General features: G+C 41.5%; 1 protein-coding gene across 11 annotated transcripts in view; it reads left to right on the top strand.

Annotated features, from left to right (window-relative positions):
• The window catches only part of MYO1D (myosin ID), a 344,153-nt gene that overhangs the window by 59,868 nt on the left and 266,061 nt on the right, over positions 1-18,224 (top strand). The window contains exon 2 of one of the 11 annotated variants that reach the window (XM_089900794.1): positions 15,901-15,983. The exons of the other annotated variants lie outside the window; for them this stretch is intronic. The gene's annotated coding sequence lies outside the window, so the exon portion shown is untranslated. The remainder of the gene's footprint in view (positions 1-15,900; positions 15,984-18,224) is intronic. 11 annotated transcript variants of the gene reach the window in all.

The following is an 18,224-nucleotide window of genomic DNA, read 5'->3' as shown; positions in this document are numbered from 1 at the left end:
CTGTGCAGGTGTGGCCGAGACAGTAATCACTGAATAACCTTGTCCTTTTTTTTTTTTTTTAATATTTATTTATTTGTTTGGCTGTGCCGGTCTTAGTTGCGCCACGCGGGACCTTCGTCGCCGTGTGCGAGATCTTGTAGTTGCGGCATGTGGGCTCTTAGTTGCGGCATGCGTGCAGGATCTAGTTCCCTGACCAGGGATTGGACCCTTGCCCCCTGCACTGGGAGTGTGGAGTCTTAACCGCTGGACCATCAGTGAATAACTTTGTACTTCTCTGCATTTCCCAGCCCGGCCGGCTGTTAGGTTGGGACGGCATAACTGGAACTGACCAGTGGATTCTGAGCCAAAGTGATAGATGTTACTCTGGGGCCCAGGTAGTTAGAGCTGATGTGCTTCCTTCATTTCTTTCTCCTCTGCCATGGCAGCTAAGCCACGTGTTCTAGTTGGCAAGTCTGCAAGATGGAAGAGGACTGGGTAACCAGGATGGGACTTAAATGAGCAAGAAATAAACCTCGGTGTTAGTCCCTGAGATTTCAGCGGTTTATGTGTTACCATAACATAGCCTAGTATTACCATGATTAATACATTAGAAACTTTCTCTTGGTTTATAAATTTCCATTCAGAGAAACAAATTATGAACATGAAGATTGTTTCTTGGGAAAAACCTCCGTATCTGGATCTTACCTGTTCCCTTGAGCTTGAACTACCTCAAACGATAACTATGCTTTATATAAAAATGATGAGAATAAGAGCTAACAAATAAATGAAAATGTAAAACATATAAGTAATTCGTAGCCCGTAACTGGGATTTTGTAGTACTTTAGAAGTCATGTTCATGATTCCTATTGAACCACAAGTTTGGCATGTTTCTTCCACTGTAATATTTTTGGTCTCTTCTTGGTAAATAAGAAAAAAATCCAGGTTGAAATGAGCAACTGCTGTATATCAAGATCTTAGAAATCATCTCTTTTTTCCTACATCCCTTCAGTTTTTGTTTCCACAACTCTTAGCAGCAGCTTATGCCATAACGTGGGTCTCTTACAGGGTAATGTTTTTCATAAAGTATTTTTTTCAGTAGGATTATATTTGAGTGCTGGAATTCCAGTTCTCTTTGAGATACTGTTAGGCTTTGCCACTTTGCAAAGATGAATGAGTCAGATGTCTTGTCCTCAGAATTTTCCCGTCTGTGACAGAGACTGCTAAACTATTCACCGAAACTTGTTTCCTCTTCTTTATGGGCACACCCTCCCTTGCAATTCCATGTCTCGTGGGACCGAGCCCTCGCCAGTGGAACTTCCGAGGTCCAGCCACTTACAAGCCTAGCTCCTAAAAGCCTCCCGCGTGTGATTCTTCATTCTCTGCCCACTTGCGCATCGATGCCCACGGTGACCTGGAAGTCTTGAGCTGAAGATGGAAGAGTTTCTGTGAAACGATTCACTACATGACTGCCAGCAGCAAAGCCCTGCCCCCTCTCCCCCAGAAACGTTTGTGTTGGACTAATGTTTGAACAACAAACTTCTCTTGTGAAGCCACTGGAAGTTTGGAATTTATTATTGCAACTAACATCACCCTAAGGCAGCATTTCATAGCTAACACAGCACTTTCAGAGTACATATTGAACATTTCAAGAGTGATGAACTTACGTGTTAATTTGTAATGAAACTTAGAAGAAACAAAGGCTTCATTTTAAAATAATCTGCTAGTTCTCAGTCTTTCATAATTCCAAATGACTTGGCTCTTCCTAAAACAGCCAACCAATGGCTACTCTGATTAAGTAGGCCCTTTGTTTATCCTCCTTCCTCTCACACCACTTTATAAGGTCACATTCTGTGTTTACAAATCCAGGGAGCATTTACTCTTACTTGCAAGTGCAGTAGAAGAAAGAAAAGGAATACATTTAAAATGTCAACACAGAAGTCTAATTTATGTGGCTGACGCAGACTGTGGCAGGTCACTTTTCTAAAACGTGTCGCTGCCTTGAGAAATTTACCACCATGTATAAAAGCTGCTCTGTGTTCAGCCTTCCACCTAATGCCCAAGCCAGAAATCTGCTTATTCTTGATTCGTCTCTCTTTTTAACCATCTCCACCCCCATCTAGTCAGTCACCAGATGAGGTCAGTTCAGTTTCCTAAGTGTCCTTTGAATCTGTCTCCCACTGTGTTCTAGTTTAGGTCTCTATTAAGGGTCCCACGGATGCACTTTCTCCTAACTGGCCTCCTAGCTGTCTCCTGTCTTAATACTTCCATGCCATAGCCAGAATTCGCTTTCTGAAATGCAAAACTCAGCACCTATGCCTCTGTGTTGAGATCCTTCAGTGACTCTCCCTTTGGGGATAAAGCCTAAACTTAACGGGACTTGCAAGGCCCTGTGCCATCAGTGATTAGTTCTCCTATCTTCTCTGTCACTGTCTTTCCTTCCCTTTACCTGCACTATCTTTCGTGTGCCCTGTGCCCCAACCTTACGGAACTTCTTTTCTTTAAACATACCTTCCTCTGTCTCAAGCTTCTCAGCCTTTGTTCCTGTTGTGACCTCTCTGTGGAGCACTGCTTTCCCACCACCCCATCTGTATCCCCTGATCATGCCTCCCCATCCTTTAGTTCTCAACTTAGATGTTAATTCTTGGATCACCTTCTCAGATCCTCAAGGTCTGGGTTAACTGCCCTTCATTTGTACTCCAATATCACCCTGCATTTTCTCTGTCATGATAGCTCCTGTGCTGTATTTTCTGCTTACTTGTTTGTATACCCTGCAAGGCTGTCCGGAGGATCTCAGGCCATGATTATATTGATGATCATTGTACATAAGCCCATAGCACACTGTGTAACACAATAAACACTTGGATAAATGAGTAGTAGGAACCCAGTCTTTTTCAGATTTGTCCACAAAGTGATATTTGAGGATATAATAAAGGTGACTAAACTTAGCGCCAGAATATCTTTCCAAATACTGGGAAATCATTGGTGCTGAAGACCAGTCATAGGAGAAATGATTGATTCTGGATACATTTTGAAGGTTGAACTAACAGGATTTGCAGATGGATTTGCTGATGGATGTAAAGGACTCTGTGCTTATAAATTATATTTGCTAGGTGAAATTGTTCATGAAAAGTTGGTGTCACGATTATGGTTAAGGTAATTGTGAGGATTAAATGATATAAAGTTTCTACTAGCCTAGTGCTTGGCATTTGGGTAGGTATTCAGTGAATACTGTTTTCCTATTTGTAAGCGACTTAGTATCTCGTTAAGACCAGAAAGTGAAATGCATTGTAGCTGCCCCTCAGCCCAAGTGTGCATCGGGTGTTGTTGGCGTCCAGCCTCTGCCTGCACCTCTGCGTCCTCTCTCTCGTCCTATACAGACTGTCCACAGGCTGTCTCGGGGCCAGAACCTCACCCCTGACCTGGGACTCTGGTTGTCTCCCCAGCTTCCTCACTTTCAGAGTTTGTGACTGTTACACCTCACTCTTTCCCTCCAGATGAAACTGCTCCTTTTAAAGTTTTATGCTTTGTCTTTACTTCTCTGATTACTGCTCATTACGACTCCACTGTTTTCCCTTCCTGCGATTTAAGCGTTGGCAACGTGGCATAAAGAGCCGAGCCTTTTACTCTGTCGTCAGCCAGCTGGGTTTGAACTGCGGCACTAATGCCCACCGCCTTTGTAACCTTTGGCAACTTACTAAACCTCTCTGGTCCTCATTTCTGCCATACGTAAAATAGGGATGGAAACTTCCATTGTTGTGAGTTGTGAGCATAAGAGAGAGATTCTTTTAATACATTTGGAATGGGGCCTAACCCATAAGAAGCACTGAATAATTGTTAGCCATCGTTAGTCATAATCATACCTGGTGACTGCAGCTGCTCTGATGTAACTGGAAATGTCACTTCTGTACTTGACTCTCCTCTCCTCTCCTCTCCCCCATTCTCATCCTTTGATCTTGTTTCCACTTGGATGTCCTACAGTAAACTCAAACTCAGTCTTCATAGCTAAGCTTATCAAAACTGCTAATCTGTAGCAGGATGCTTTGGCTACAAGTAACAGAAAACCCAAATAAAAGTGGCTTATAAACAACAAGGGAAGTTATTTCTCTCCTACAACCAGAAGTCTGGAGGTAGGATAGATCCAAGTTGGATAACCCAGTTGCTCAACCCTGTCCTCAGAAACCCAGGTCCTTTCCATTCCCTCAGCAATTTCACTGATCCTTTTCAGCTGGCTCCCCTCACCTCAAGATGAAAACCCAGGAACCGTGTACAACATTCTAAAAGGATTTCTCCCTCATCTTCGCTCAGATCGAGGAGACTTTCCTAATCTGATCACTGACAAGGGGATTGGAATTCCCAGTTTCAGCTTGCTAACCAAGATGCGTTTTCCTGGAGCTGGGGAGAGGATTCCATTCCCTGAGCAGACTGAGAGGGTGTGTGGCGGGAATGGGGGTACGGGGGTGGTGGGACACTGAACACCTGTACAGAATCAGGGCGCTGCTGGCAAAGAAAGAGGGTTGGGGGATGGATTTGGGTAGAGAGCATACAGAGTCCGCTACCGTGTTTGAAATATGTCATACTTAGAGGGGAAAAAAATCTAAAACTGAAGAATTGGGAGAATTGAAGTCAGGAAAACTAGGTAGTGGGTATTGTAGAAAATCAAGTCAGACCAAGGAGTGAGGCTGGAGCAGAGGGGATGGATTTGAGAGATGCGTCTGGCATCCTCAGTGACTGGCATAGGGATAAGGAAGAAGGGCCTCATTTGCTTTCCAGTTTCTTCGTGGCTGAGTGGATAACCGTTCATTGAGATGTGGAAAAGAACAGGATTTGCAGGCTTAATTGATAGGAGTTTAAGTTTCAAACAGGTTGAGTCTGAAGTACCTGTGAGACATCCTAGTGGAAGTATTCCATAGGCAGTTGGAAGAAATGTCTGAATGGGAAACACAGATTTCAAAATGCTGCTCTTTTGCTCCCCAAAGTCCTGCCTTTGCCCTTTCCTTCCCTCTCGGTGCTGTTGCCCAGTGTCAAGCCCTCCTCTTCTTCCTTGATTGCCTGTCTCCGGTCAGTAGCCTTCTCCTAGGTCACAGCCTTCTCCCTCTCTTCTTAGGGAACCCATCCTCTTTTGGCGAAGCCATTGCTTCAGCCACTATGTGCCCAGGTTTCAGTGTAAGGGTGGAAGTCAAGTAACCATCTGCTGTTAAGATCGATTCAGAATTTACAAAGCCAAGTGATTTAGTTGACCTACTTTTTAAAAGGCCCATACACATTATTAAATTACAAAAAAAAAAAAAAAAAAAAAAGCAGCTCGCACACCAGAATACCTCTACACTCATGCCCAGGAAATTGTGATAAGTAGACAGTTGTTTAAAGGCATATTAAAAGTTACAGTCTTGCCTTATGGATCCCCCAAATTACAACCAAAATTGCAACCATGAAAATAGTGTTCAAAGTATCCACTTTCAGTTTGCTCTTTAGACCTAAATTAGCTGGGAAAATCAGCACATTCTGACAGAGGACGCCCAACCATCTGTACCTTTACTGAGTGTGTGAACCCTGACCTTCAGGGTTGCCCATATCAACTCCTTGCCTGCTCCCTTCTGTTTCTCTTGCCAACAGCTCCCCAGCCTGCCCTTTCTCAGCCTCACATCTGGTGTCCCGGCACTGTCCTCTCCAGCTTCCTCGCCCTTCATATGCAATCCATTGTCACGTTGGTCCCTGGCACTGGTCACTACTTTCAGTGTCCTACCACGTCTCTGGAGTGTTTGCAGACACCTTTTAGCCACATCAGTCTCCTTGCTCTTTCCCGGTCAGACCTCTCTGCTCACCTGCACTGCTCTTGCTTATTCCTGCCTGCCCTGTATTACCCTCATCCTTTACTTAGCCCATTTTCCTGGCCTTTAGGAGAGGAGAAGCGTTAAAGTAGTTTGGACCTGACATTGGGGCAGCTTGATCGCTGTGAATTTGTTTTGCAAATACTACATAGATTATGAGTTCACCTGACAATTATAGCTGGACCTCTTCCCTTAAGATAATGCAAAAGGCCTGCCCAGATATTAGCAGCTGTTATTATTGCTGTCACAGAAACACACAGCATGAACGCCTCTTATTTTAAAGACAGCCGTAGAAGAGTGTGGGGAAACAGGTACTCTCATGGAGAGGCAATTTAGAAATCTCTCTCAGAATCTACCCTAAATATACATATGTGCATGCGTATCTTTATATATGCATATACATATATCCATACAGAGCTATATAATTTTGCATATATATTCATATATTTGAAATCTCTCAGGATACATATGAAATTGATAACATTGGTTATAGTCAGTGGAAGGCATAGGGTGTGAGAGAGACTTTTCGTTGCATTCCTTTGTGTGTCTTTTGAATTTTGGTCATTGAAGTATTCCTTATTTAAAACATATTTTTAGTGTACTATTCTATGCCCAGCAATTCCACTTCAAGGAATTTACCCCACAGAAATACTTGTATACGTGTTAGCAAAACTGCCTGTAAAATAGCGTTAATGGTGACATGTCTATAGTAACAGCAACGACAAAACTAGGAGCAACCTCAAAGTCCATCAGTAGGGGCTGGTGCATCTGTTACTACTTACCTGTACTGTTGTTTAGAAAAATGAGGTAGACTAATGTGGAAAGGTTGCTGAATTAGGATGTGGTAGGGTACGCTGCAGTCACAAACAACCCTCCAGTCTCAGCAGCTTAGTGTAACAAAGGATTGTGTCTCACTCAAAGAAAACCTGTGGATCCAGGGGACTCTGGTGGCAGCCACTGAGCACTCAGGCTGCTTTGGTCTTGTGGCCCTGCTGTCTCAAACACAAAGCTTCCTCAATCACCAGGGTGGCGTGGTCGCCAGCTTCTCTGCTGGCCAGAGCTAATCACATGGCCCGCCTCACTGCAAGAGGGGCTGGCAGTGCGGGAGAACAGATGGAATGTTTGGGGTGCAGCCATCTTGGCCGTATCATTTACAGTAGACTAATTTTAAAAAGCAACGTATAGATCAGGTTATATAGTGTGTGTGTGTGTGTGTGTGTGTGTGTGTGTATGTTTTATATATTATACACACACACGTATATATACACATATATATAATTTTATTTTAAAAATAAATGTATCTGGAGCATAGGCACATAAAGTTTTATGGACGGATGTATAAGAAGTTATTAACAATGGGAACCTCTGAAGAGTGGGACTAAGGTTTCCTTGTTTGAATTTTTTTACCATTATTTTTAATATTTTCGATCTAACAAGAAAATGTTTAAACTGCCTTAAACACCATAGTGTAGTCTTTACCTTCCATTAATATATATTGAGAGTAGAACTAACAAATAATAATTTTTGTGGTTTTTTTCAATCTGGTCTAAATTGACTCCATGAAATGATTCCTGAAAAAAAAATTTCAGTTTTGAGAAATCTGAATTGTACAACTGTTAATTTACCTTAAATGAAATTAATTTAGAGCTCCAACATGTATGTGTGTATATAATATGAACAGAGTACAGAGAACAGCAAAATCCACCTATGTTTGCACTCCCTTGTGTTCTTTAGTTAAGCCTCACGTTTGCCGGTTTTATAAAATGGGAAATGCCCTTCACCATTTACCCTGTACCACTCCTTTCCTGGATATGCTGGAATTAAAGGGCAGGCAAAGAAATAAGCAATTCATTCATTGTGCACAAGCAAGGAACTGCCTTGAGTCGCCTTGGAAAGCCAAATACCCAGCGAGCTATAAAAATACAGTAACGGATGACATAATCCTTACTCCTATGAGAAATGTCTTAAAATATATTAATCTCTTTAGGCATTCAAAACACGAAGGTTCACTTTTACAGGTTAATGCCCTCTTTTCTACAAAACCAGACATTTTCATTTACAGATGGAGCATATAGTCAATGTACATTTAAAAAATACATTTAAACTCTGATTGAAAAACCAAACAGCACATACCACCTTGGATGCAGTGGCCTTAGGTTCCTTTTACAGTCGGCATCTTCTCCCTCTCTCATCAAACCCTCAGAGGACAAAGTAATCCCTGAGGGTACCTGTGGCCTGAAAAGAACAATGTGGTTTGAGCTTGTCTGTCTACCAGCGAGAGTCTCTGAAACGCCAGGAAAGAGCCTGCAGCCTCTGATATAGCTCTTCCAGATCAGGTCCAGCGCCTATGCTTCTTTGCCCGACTCCTATGTTGATGTCATTATGGACTGCCTTGACCAGGCTGAGACTGTCCTATAAATGTTAGCTTTTTCTTTCAAATACGTCTTTTGATTTTGAAGTTATTTCTTTATGTGTAAATGCTGCCTTATTTTGATGTTTCTATGACTTGAATTAGTTAGTCATCTCTGCCAGTAACACACCTCCCCATCAGTTGTGGCTCCAAAACCAGACTCAGTGTATGAGGGACTCATACCTCTCAGTGAACTTAGTACAAACTCTTTCGGTCTCCATTTCTCTGGACCCACTTTCATCATTATTTGGTTCACTATGACTGCTACATTCAGAAAAGATGTGTCTTTTCTTTTTAATTAATTAATTTTTGGATGCGTTGGGTCTTCGTTTCTGTGTGACGGCTCTCTCTAGTTGCGGCAAGCGGGGGCCACTCTTCATCACCGTGTGCGGGCCTCTCACTATCGCGGCCTCTCTTGTTGTGGAGCACAGGCTCCAGACGCGCAGGCTCAGTAGTTGTGGCTCACGGGCCCAGTTGCTCCGCGGCATGTGGGATCTTCCCGGACCAGGGCTCGAACCCGTGTCCCCTGCATCGGCAGGCAGATTCTCAACCACTACGCCACCAGGGAAGCCCAAGACGTGTCTTTTCTGGACAAAACAAAGGCTGTGAAGCTTATTTTGCTGAGGATTAGGCTTAAGTTAAATTAGATTAAAAATAAATAATACAAGGGTGATGCCATCAAGATGGCGGAGTAGCAAGACGTGGAGATCACCTTCCTCCCCACAAATACATCAAAACTACATCTACATGTGGAACAACTCCTACAGAACACCTACTGAACGCTGGCAGAAGACCTCAGACTCCCCAAAAGGCAAGAAATTCCCCACTTACCCAGATGCCCGCAGGCGACCTACACGCAGAGGCGGGGCCAAATCCAAAGCTGAGCCCCGGGAGCTGTGCGAACAAAGAAGGGAAAGGGAAATCTCTCCCAGCAGCCTCAGGAGCAGCAGATTAAATCTCCACAATCAACTTGATGTACCCTGCATCTGTGGAATACCTGAATAGACAAGGAATCACCCCAAAATTGAGGCGGTGGACTTTGGGAACAACTGTAGACTTGGGGTTTGCTTTCTGCATCTAATTTGTTTCTGGTTTTATGTTTAGCTTAGTTTAGTATTTAGAGCTTATTATCATTGGTAGATTTGTTTATTGATTTGGTTGCTCTCTTTTAAAAATTTTTTATACATATATGTATATTTTTTTCCTTTATCTCTTTTTGTGAGTGTATATGTGTATGCTTCTTCGTGTGATTTTGTCTGTATAGCTTTGTTTTTGCCATTTGTGCTAGGGTTCTGACCGTCCTTTCTTTTTTTTTTAATATAGTTTTTAGTGCTTGTTATCATTGGTGGATTTGTTTTTTGGTTTGGTTGCTCTCTTCTTCTTTTTTTTAATTACTTTTTTTTTTTTTGGTGGTACACGGGCCTCTCACTGTTGTGGCCTCTCCCATTGCAGAGCACAGGCTCTGGACACGCAGGCTCAGCGGCCATGGCTCACGGGCCTAGCCGCTCCACGGCATGTGGGATCTTCCCGGACCGGGGCACGAACCCGTGTCCCCTGCATTGGCAGGCGGACTCTCAACCACTGCACCACCAGGGAAGCCCTAATTTTTTTATTTTTAATATTTTTTTCTATTTTAATAACTTTATTATTTTTATTTATTTATTTTTCTCTGTTTTCTTCTGAGTCATATGGCTGACAGGGTCTTGGTGCTCTGGCCAGGTGTCAGGCCTGAGCCTCTGAGGTGGCAGAGCCGAGTTCAGGACACTGGTCCACCAGAGACCTCCCAGCCCCACGTAATATCAAATGGCGAAAGCTCTCCTAGCGATCTCCATCTCAATACTAAGACGCAGCTCCACTCAACGACCAGCAAGCTACAGTGCTGGACACCCTATGCCAAACAACTAGCAAGACAGGAACACAGCCCCACGCATTAGCAGAGAGGCTGCCTGAAATCATAATAAGGTCACAGACACCCCAAAACACACCACCGGACGTGGTCCTGCCCACCAGAAAGACAAGATCCAGCCTCATCCACAAGAACACAGGCACCAGTCCCCTCTACCAGGAAGCCTGCACAACCCACTGAACCACCCTTACCCACTGGGAGCAGACACCAAAAACAATGGGAACTATGAAACTGCAGCCTGCGAAAAGGAGACCCCAAACACAGTAAGTCAAGCAAAATGAGAAGACAGAGAAATACACAGCAGGTGAAGGAGCAAGGTAAAAACCCACCAGACCAAACAAATGAAGAGGAAATAGGCAGTCTACCTGGAAAAGAATTCACAGTAATGATAGTAAAGATGATCCGAAATCTTGGAAACAGAATGGAGAAAATACAAGAAACGTTTAACAAGGACCTAGAAGAAGTAAAGAGCAAACAATGATGAACAACACAATAAATGAAATTAAAAATTCTCTAGAAGGAATCAATAGCAGAATAACTGAGGCAGAAGAACGAATAAGTGACCTGGAAGATAAAATAGTGGAAATAACTACTGCAGAGCGGAATAAAGAAGAAAGAATGAAAAGAATTGAGGACAGTCTCAGAGACCTCTGGGACATTAAACGCACCAATATTAGAATTATAGGGGTCCCAGAAGAAGAAGAGAAAATAAAACAGAATGAGAAAATATTTGAAGAGATTATAGTTGAAAACTTCCCTAATACGGGTAAAGAAAGAGTCAGTCAAGTCCAGGAAGCACAGAGAGTCCCATACAGGATAAATCCAAGGAGAAACACGCCAAGACACGTATTAATCAAAGTATCAAAAATTAAATACAGGGGTTTCCCTGGTGGCGCAGTGGTTAAGAATCTGCCTGCCAATGTAGGAGACACGGGTTCGAGCCCTGGTCCTGGAAGACCCCACGTGCCGTGGAGCGACTAAGCCCATGTGCCACAACTAGTGAACCTGCGTGCCACAACTACTGAAGCCTACACGCCTAGAGCCTATGTTCCGCAACGAGAGAAGCCACGGCAATGAGAAACCCACGCAAGGGAGAGTAGCCCCTGCTCGCCACAACTAGAGAAAGCCTGCGCACAGCAACAAAGACCCAACGCAGCCAAAAATAAATAAATAAAATGAATAAATTCATTAAAAAATTAAGTGCAAAGAAAAAATATTAAAAGCAGCATATATATATATACTACCAAACGTAAAATAGATAGCTAGTGGGAAGCAGCTGCATAGCACAGGAAGATCAGCTCGGTGCTTTGTGATCACCTAGAGGGGTGGGATAGGGAGGGTAGGACGGAGACGCAAGAGGGAGGTGATATGGGGATGTATGTATACATATAGCTGATTCACTTTGTTTTACAGCAGAAACTAACACACCATTGTAAAGCAATTATACTCCAAGAAAGATGTTAAATAAATAAATAAATAATACAAATGTTACTTTCCTAACGTAGCTGATAGCACTAAACTATTTATTCAAAACCGGGCCTTGTTCAAAATTTAAAGAATTATAAACATAGAAAGTAATAAAAATAAATACATGCTTACATTGCTGAGATTTTTATGTACTTTTGAGTTAGAGTTTGTAAACTATTCCTAAGTATTACACATTGTAACTTGGTCCTGCCATGGGTGACGAATATGCAGCCTGGGTCACGCTCGCCTACACCATGAGAGTTTAACAGCACCCAAAATGGTCTGTACTTTGTTGAGCAAAATGAGTTCACTGGCCTCACTCTTGGCTGTCACTGTGATGTCAAACTGCCATAAAGAGTTTCTGGATGCCCTCTGTTTCCGTACTTACCACAGACCAAGCAACAAACAACTTGCAGACTGGAACACTTGGAATAACACTTCTTGGAACTACTGGAGAATATAAGGAAATGTAGAAACACTTGAAATATTAAACAGCAATAAAAATTCTGTAGCTTAAAGGGTAATGAAAGAGTGGTCCCAGTGTAGCATCCAGTTCATTGACAAATAAGTTGTAGAGACAGTAAATCCTTAGTATCCAGTAAAGAGAGAGATTACTCAGGCTAGAGGTGCCAAGGAGAGAGAGCAGAGCTGGTGGGACTTGAAACACTTCTTAAAGGATAAGCAAATGTTTAAAAATATAATTCGGATCAGTTTTATTTTAGTCACTGGAGTATCTTGATTAATTGAATTGTTCTATAAGCCAAAAATAAACTTAAGCAGTCATACTAATTAGTAATATGTAAATACTGATTTTGCTACATAAATCTTAATGTCAGCCTTTGAATGCAAAGGACACTTCCTTGCTCGTGTTCTTTTTTGAAAAAAAATAAATTAAACGTCTTTGTTCTTTTGAATCATTACAAATTTCTTGGTAATTACTGTATTTGAACCAGATTCTTTGTAAGTGAGAATACTCCGTAAGTTTCCTTTAAAAAGCTCTGCTTTGCAGATGTTGTTTTGTAATATGGGATCAATTCTTGCCAGCTCAATCTTCTTTTTTTATTTATCCTGCATGTAGTTTCTATTGCATCACTTCCTTTGCAAGGGAACTGACTACAGGATCCGGGGGTAGGGTCATTTTTTCATTGTTTTTGCACAGTGTCTATTACCTATTTATGGAATTATAACTTTCTGTTAGTCATCACCAAAAATTAAATGGGAGTTATTATTGCACCTGTCAACTGGTAGTGTGGTGAGCTGTACACAAGTGAGAGATGAATTTTTTTTCCTCAGACCAGTTTTATTATTTTTAAGCCTTAGTCCCATTTTAAAATAGGATACTGTCCCTAAAAGAATCCATATTTCTGCCTTCTCTTGAAAAATCAGAACTTGTGGCGCGGCTCAGTCTACAGCTCAGAATAGGAACCATCTATGAAAGTAATAGCTGCACCCTTTATACAGAGCACACACTTGTCTAGTCCCAGCCATGGCATTTGACTGACTTTCTGCTTCACTTGTGTTTCTTAATGCCTGGCCTTCATAGACAGGTTGGTTTGATCATAGGACTAGTGTGTAAGAGCATGATTTACCCACCAAATTCAAAACCGCAGCAAAACAAAACCTTCAGCTTTACCAGCACCATCAGTTACCTTTCCTAACTTGACTTGTGTGCCATTTGAATAATTATGTATAAATCTGTGTTTGAAATAAATTGGTTGATCTCAGAAATAGATTATTCTAATCTGCATAAACAAATATTGTGTGTATATGGATATTTACACACACATTTATGTGAGAATAAGACAGATCTGAAAACATGCTAACAATTGGAGAATCATCTGAGTGAAGGATATTTGAGAGTTTCTTAATGCTCTTCCTACAACTTGTAAGTTTGAAATTATTTCAATATGAAAATTATTTTTAAACGTCAAAGCTAACCCTCAGCCACAGATTGTCAGTGAGAAAGATTTTTTTCTTCCCTAAGTGATTAATCTTTTAGTCTGAATTTAGGGAAGGGAAACAGTTAAGGCCAACCTAATTGATACCATGTCTTACAAGTTATCTTCCAGAAAAGAAGAAGAAGTTTTTTCTTCTAGTTGATATGCAGAACAAACCTTAGAAAAAAGATTGTTTGTATGTATGAGCAGCCGAAACAACTTGTCTCTGCATCTAATTGTTGGCACCCTGACATAAGAAAGCATTCAAAGCACAAATGTTAATAAATGCAGGCTTCTGTGTATCCAAAGAAGGACCTTATGAGCAGAGTGTATCCATATTTCTGATGGGTAGACATCCCCATCTTACATATTTTAAACAAGCAACCATGTTGTCAAGAGGGCACAGATTTGAGCTATGTGTTCATTTGTGGTGATGAACTTGTGCCAGTTTAGTCCCACACTTTGGCCTCATCAGCGGTGTGTGTCTCCTAGAAGGCTGGTGAGGATACCAGCTGTAGTGCATACAGCCGCAACAGAGAACAAAGACAAATCGTCAACAACCAAATGCATTCTCCTTACTTTCCCAAATAAACCAGACGGTTTGTCCCAGATTTGGGTAGTGGAAGCCTCTTTCTGCTGGCAGCAGTATCCTTTCGACATGTCCCTGTCATTCTTGGAGAACTTCCTTACTCCCTGGCTCAGTAATACTGATTCCAGGTTCATCTAGTGCTTTCCCTGGCCGGGTGATGGTATTCAGCCATTTCTCCCAAAATCCTTGGTTCCTGTTGGTGGTGTGTGGCTTTTAAAAGCCAAGATCTGGGTAGCGGGTCCAGTTGTTGCTGCCAGTGTATCATTGCTTCCAGGCTTGCTCAGCAGAATTGGAGGGGGAACATGCATACACACATATACATACGTGGGTTTCTATTTCTTTTGTCTATTTATGTTAAATATCAGGACTTCATCCCAGTACCTCCCATTTCAGTCTAACCCCCTGGGTTTATTTTCGCCGTCTCGCTTCCGTATTTGTAATTTCCTCCTGCAGAAGTGAGAAGCCTGGCTCCCGTCGTCCTCAACATATTTATACTTATTTCCTTAATCCTCCCGTATGTAACTGATTTCCCCAGCGTGCGGCCCCTACCCTGTTGGACACCCCAGCTGCGCTGGTGGAATCCTTCTCCTGGCCTCACCATTCACACCGAGCCAGCCGAGTCCCCGGTCCTGGCTCTGCCAAGTACACTAGCCATGCTGGCCAAACTCTTGACTTTTTAAACTTAGATGACTTATAAGCAAAAACTCAAGACAGCGTATTTTCTGAAATTAGAAAATGAGAGGATTAATGTTTTTTGTTATTCAGTCACATAGTTTCAGTTCTTATTCACAGAGGACGATGGAAGTTATTTCAGTTAAAGACTTGGAAATAATGCTGTTTATAAGTAGGCTTAGCTTTTCTTTTCCTTTTTGAAGTGTAACGTTAACAGACATTTAGAGAAACTGTGTGCAGCTTCCGTGAGCAAAGCTGAACTTCAGGGACAGCTGCCTTATGAGGGCAGCTAGAGCTTTTCCTAAATTGGCCCGGTTGCAGGGGGACACTTAAAAGGAAAAATAAATATTATAGTATTTGTCTTAACATTGGCCACCAGCCTACTCACATAAATTCCTTTCTCAGTTTGATCTGAGCAATAAGAAAAAAGATATTTTCTGCTTTAGGAACTAAGAAAAAATAGGGAAAATTATTTGTTTTTTCCATTTCCTGATGTATTTGATCTGTTTTTAGTTTTTGACTCTCTTCTTTGCCACCACATTCTTCCTCTCTTAGTTCACTTCCTGATGTCTGCTGCTCCTGAGTGTACACAGCACTTGGTTATTTTCACAAGTGGAAAAGGACCGATTGGATCAAGCAGAGTCGTTGATTATCCATGTCTGTGTGGCTTCAGGATGTGTTGATTTTTATCATTTGAATATGGGCCCATTTAATACTTTCCAATTCTAATAATGAATCTCTTATGCTGCCAGGTCCCTCCTCCCTTAATAAAAATTCCCTTGGGTCCCACGGCAGCATGCTAGGAATGAGTAAAAATAAATTTAAAAGAAATCTGGCTCATGGTTTCTTAGGGAACTTGATGACAATTTAGGAATAAAGCTGTAAACTGCAACATCTCAAATATCATGTAAAGATGGAAACACTTGGCAGAGCAGTAAGAGTTGATGTCTTCTGACTTTTATATCCTCTCAACCCCTTCCAAAGTCAGCTCCCTTCTCCTTACCGTAATAACTTTATCCCCAAATGAACAGCTATCACTGAGGGACCCTGGTGAGCAGCTCTCGGTATTTCACTTGGAGATGCCATGTGACATTCTTAATTTCCTTTTACAGCTTGTTGGCATCGGAGGAGTTGCAGTATTAGCAGATGAGCACGGTGAAAGTTCTGTATGCCCCAGCCACTTCCAACAGGGAGAGTAAGTGTGCCAACTTAACCTCCCTCCTTCCCCTGAGGCTACTGTCCCCAGCCCCAGAGTCGGGCTACCAAAATGACATGTATCCTACACCACGGCTAGGGGAAAGGAAGTTAACCCTTCACTCTACCTTAGACACAAAAAAGGTTGTTGTTTAAAAAAAACAAAACAAAAACCCTCAAGCCAAGAGAGAAGGCCAGCTCTAGCAAGTAGGAAGATAAAGCAACATATTAAAAGCTGTACATGAGGAGACGTGACCTTAATAGATGTTGCAGACTTCTGACAAGGAAAGCCAAGGAGAGAGCCAGGTGACAAAGTTTCCGGCCGTTCATTCAGTAAATATTTTTGCTGGTTTTAAAATCCTCTGCTCAGTGGCGGCTGTTAATTCACCCCAACAGAAACAATAGCTGAACACATAACTTAGGAGCATCTGGACAAATTTCCAGTTTCCTTACTCTTATGAAACCCCTCTGTAGTAGAAACAGATCTCCCTCCCAGGCCAATGAAAGCTTTGCTTTGTGGTTCACATTTCTCCAAGGAGAGATAATGGTTAGGAGATTGTTTTAAATGTATTGGTAATTTTCTTCTTACCTGTAACTGGGCATGTGACGTCAACAGAAGGTTTGGGAAGATTTTCTGTTAATATTTAAAAACATATGATTAGCAACATACATGAAAAATATCTAACGCAGTTCTTGATACAACAGGCGCACAATAAATATAAGTTTAGTGTGACTTTGTTTATTGACTTAATGCAGGTGTTTAAGTTCAATAAACAGGTGTATTTAAAACAAAAAACAGCTGCGTTTACAAAGGAAATAATTCATTCACTTGGCTACAGAGCCATTTGTTTCTCTTCAGTGGCACCTGCCACACAGCTGCCACCCAGCTTATACCCAAAAGCTGCCTACCTGGTTGATGCAAGACTGAATCGCAAAGCCTTCACATGTTATGAAAACCGGGATAAGGAACTATAGTTTTTGAAAAGTGATACAGTATATTGATTAGGTGTTCTGTCATTTACGAAATTAGGCATAGTTGTGAAAAAGTGACAGGGTATGTCTGTTAGCTTTCCTGTCTCCCAGGGAGCCCAGGGAGCAGGATACCTGGGTACAGGTAAGGTAGAGGGGCTTCCTACCAGTGTAAATTTGAGGGTGGGGTGGGATAAGAATCCTAAGTTTACTATATATAAAATAGATAATCAACAGGGACCTACTGTATAACACAGGGAACTCTACTCAGTATTCTGTAATCTATATGAGAAAAGAATCTGAAAAAGAATGGATATATGTATATGTATAACTGAATCAGTTTGCTGTACACCTGAAAGTAACACAACATTGTAAATCAACTATACTCCAATATAAAATAAAAATTAAATTTAAAAAAAATTTTAAAATGCTTAATAACTAAACATTCAAAAAAAAAAGAATCCCAAGTTTACCCTATTTAGTTTCAGTCCTCAGACATCTTTGGGATTTATCTATGTGTTTTTTAGGAGTGTTCAGTACTGTGGTTTAAGTGGTTTATAGTATTATTCAAAATGCTTAATTGTTATTCATTTATGTAATTGTGCATTCTTACCAGAGAGTTTTCTGACTCATTTTCCTGAACAGTGTTGGGTTTATAAATAGGCTAACTCCTTGGTTAAGGCAAAATGGAGTTAACTGCTTCCCTAGGCATGCCAGGTAGACAAATGGTTACTGTAATCAAAAATCATTTTTAAATGAAATGGATATAAAGGAATAAATATGTAACAGTTGAGCCCTGTGTTGGATAAATTATATTTGTTACTTGTCGATTGGAAGAGAAAATATTGCCATCTCATTAATAGGACAGTTTCCTTTTTTAAAAATGTTTATTTTATTTATTTGGTTGTGCTGGGTCTTAGTTGCAGCCGGCAGGCTCCTTAGTTGTGGCATGCGCACTCAGTTACAGCATGCATGTGGGATCCAGTTCCCTGACCAGGGATCGAACCCGGGCCCCCTGCATTGGGAGCATGGTGTCTTAACCACTGTGCCACCAGGGAAGTCCTAGACAGTTTCCCTTTTATCTTTGGTCTAGATCTTCATGCCTGTCATTATCAGGCAGTCAGCATCTCATAGCTAAATAGTACTATTGTGATGTAGTCATACGCTGACATTGTAAGATACATAACATCTTTTTTTAAAAATTTAATTAATTAATTATTTATGGCTGTGTTGGGTCTTCGTTTCTGTGCGAGGGCTTTCTCTAGTTGTGGCA

Source organism: Delphinapterus leucas, chromosome 19, assembly GCF_059928025.1.
Source record: "Delphinapterus leucas isolate spDelLeu-1000000601 "Yukka" chromosome 19, BTC_Dleu_Yukka2, whole genome shotgun sequence".
Taxonomy (NCBI): Eukaryota; Metazoa; Chordata; class Mammalia; order Artiodactyla; family Monodontidae; genus Delphinapterus; species Delphinapterus leucas.
This window is presented reverse-complemented; position numbering and strand designations above follow the sequence as displayed.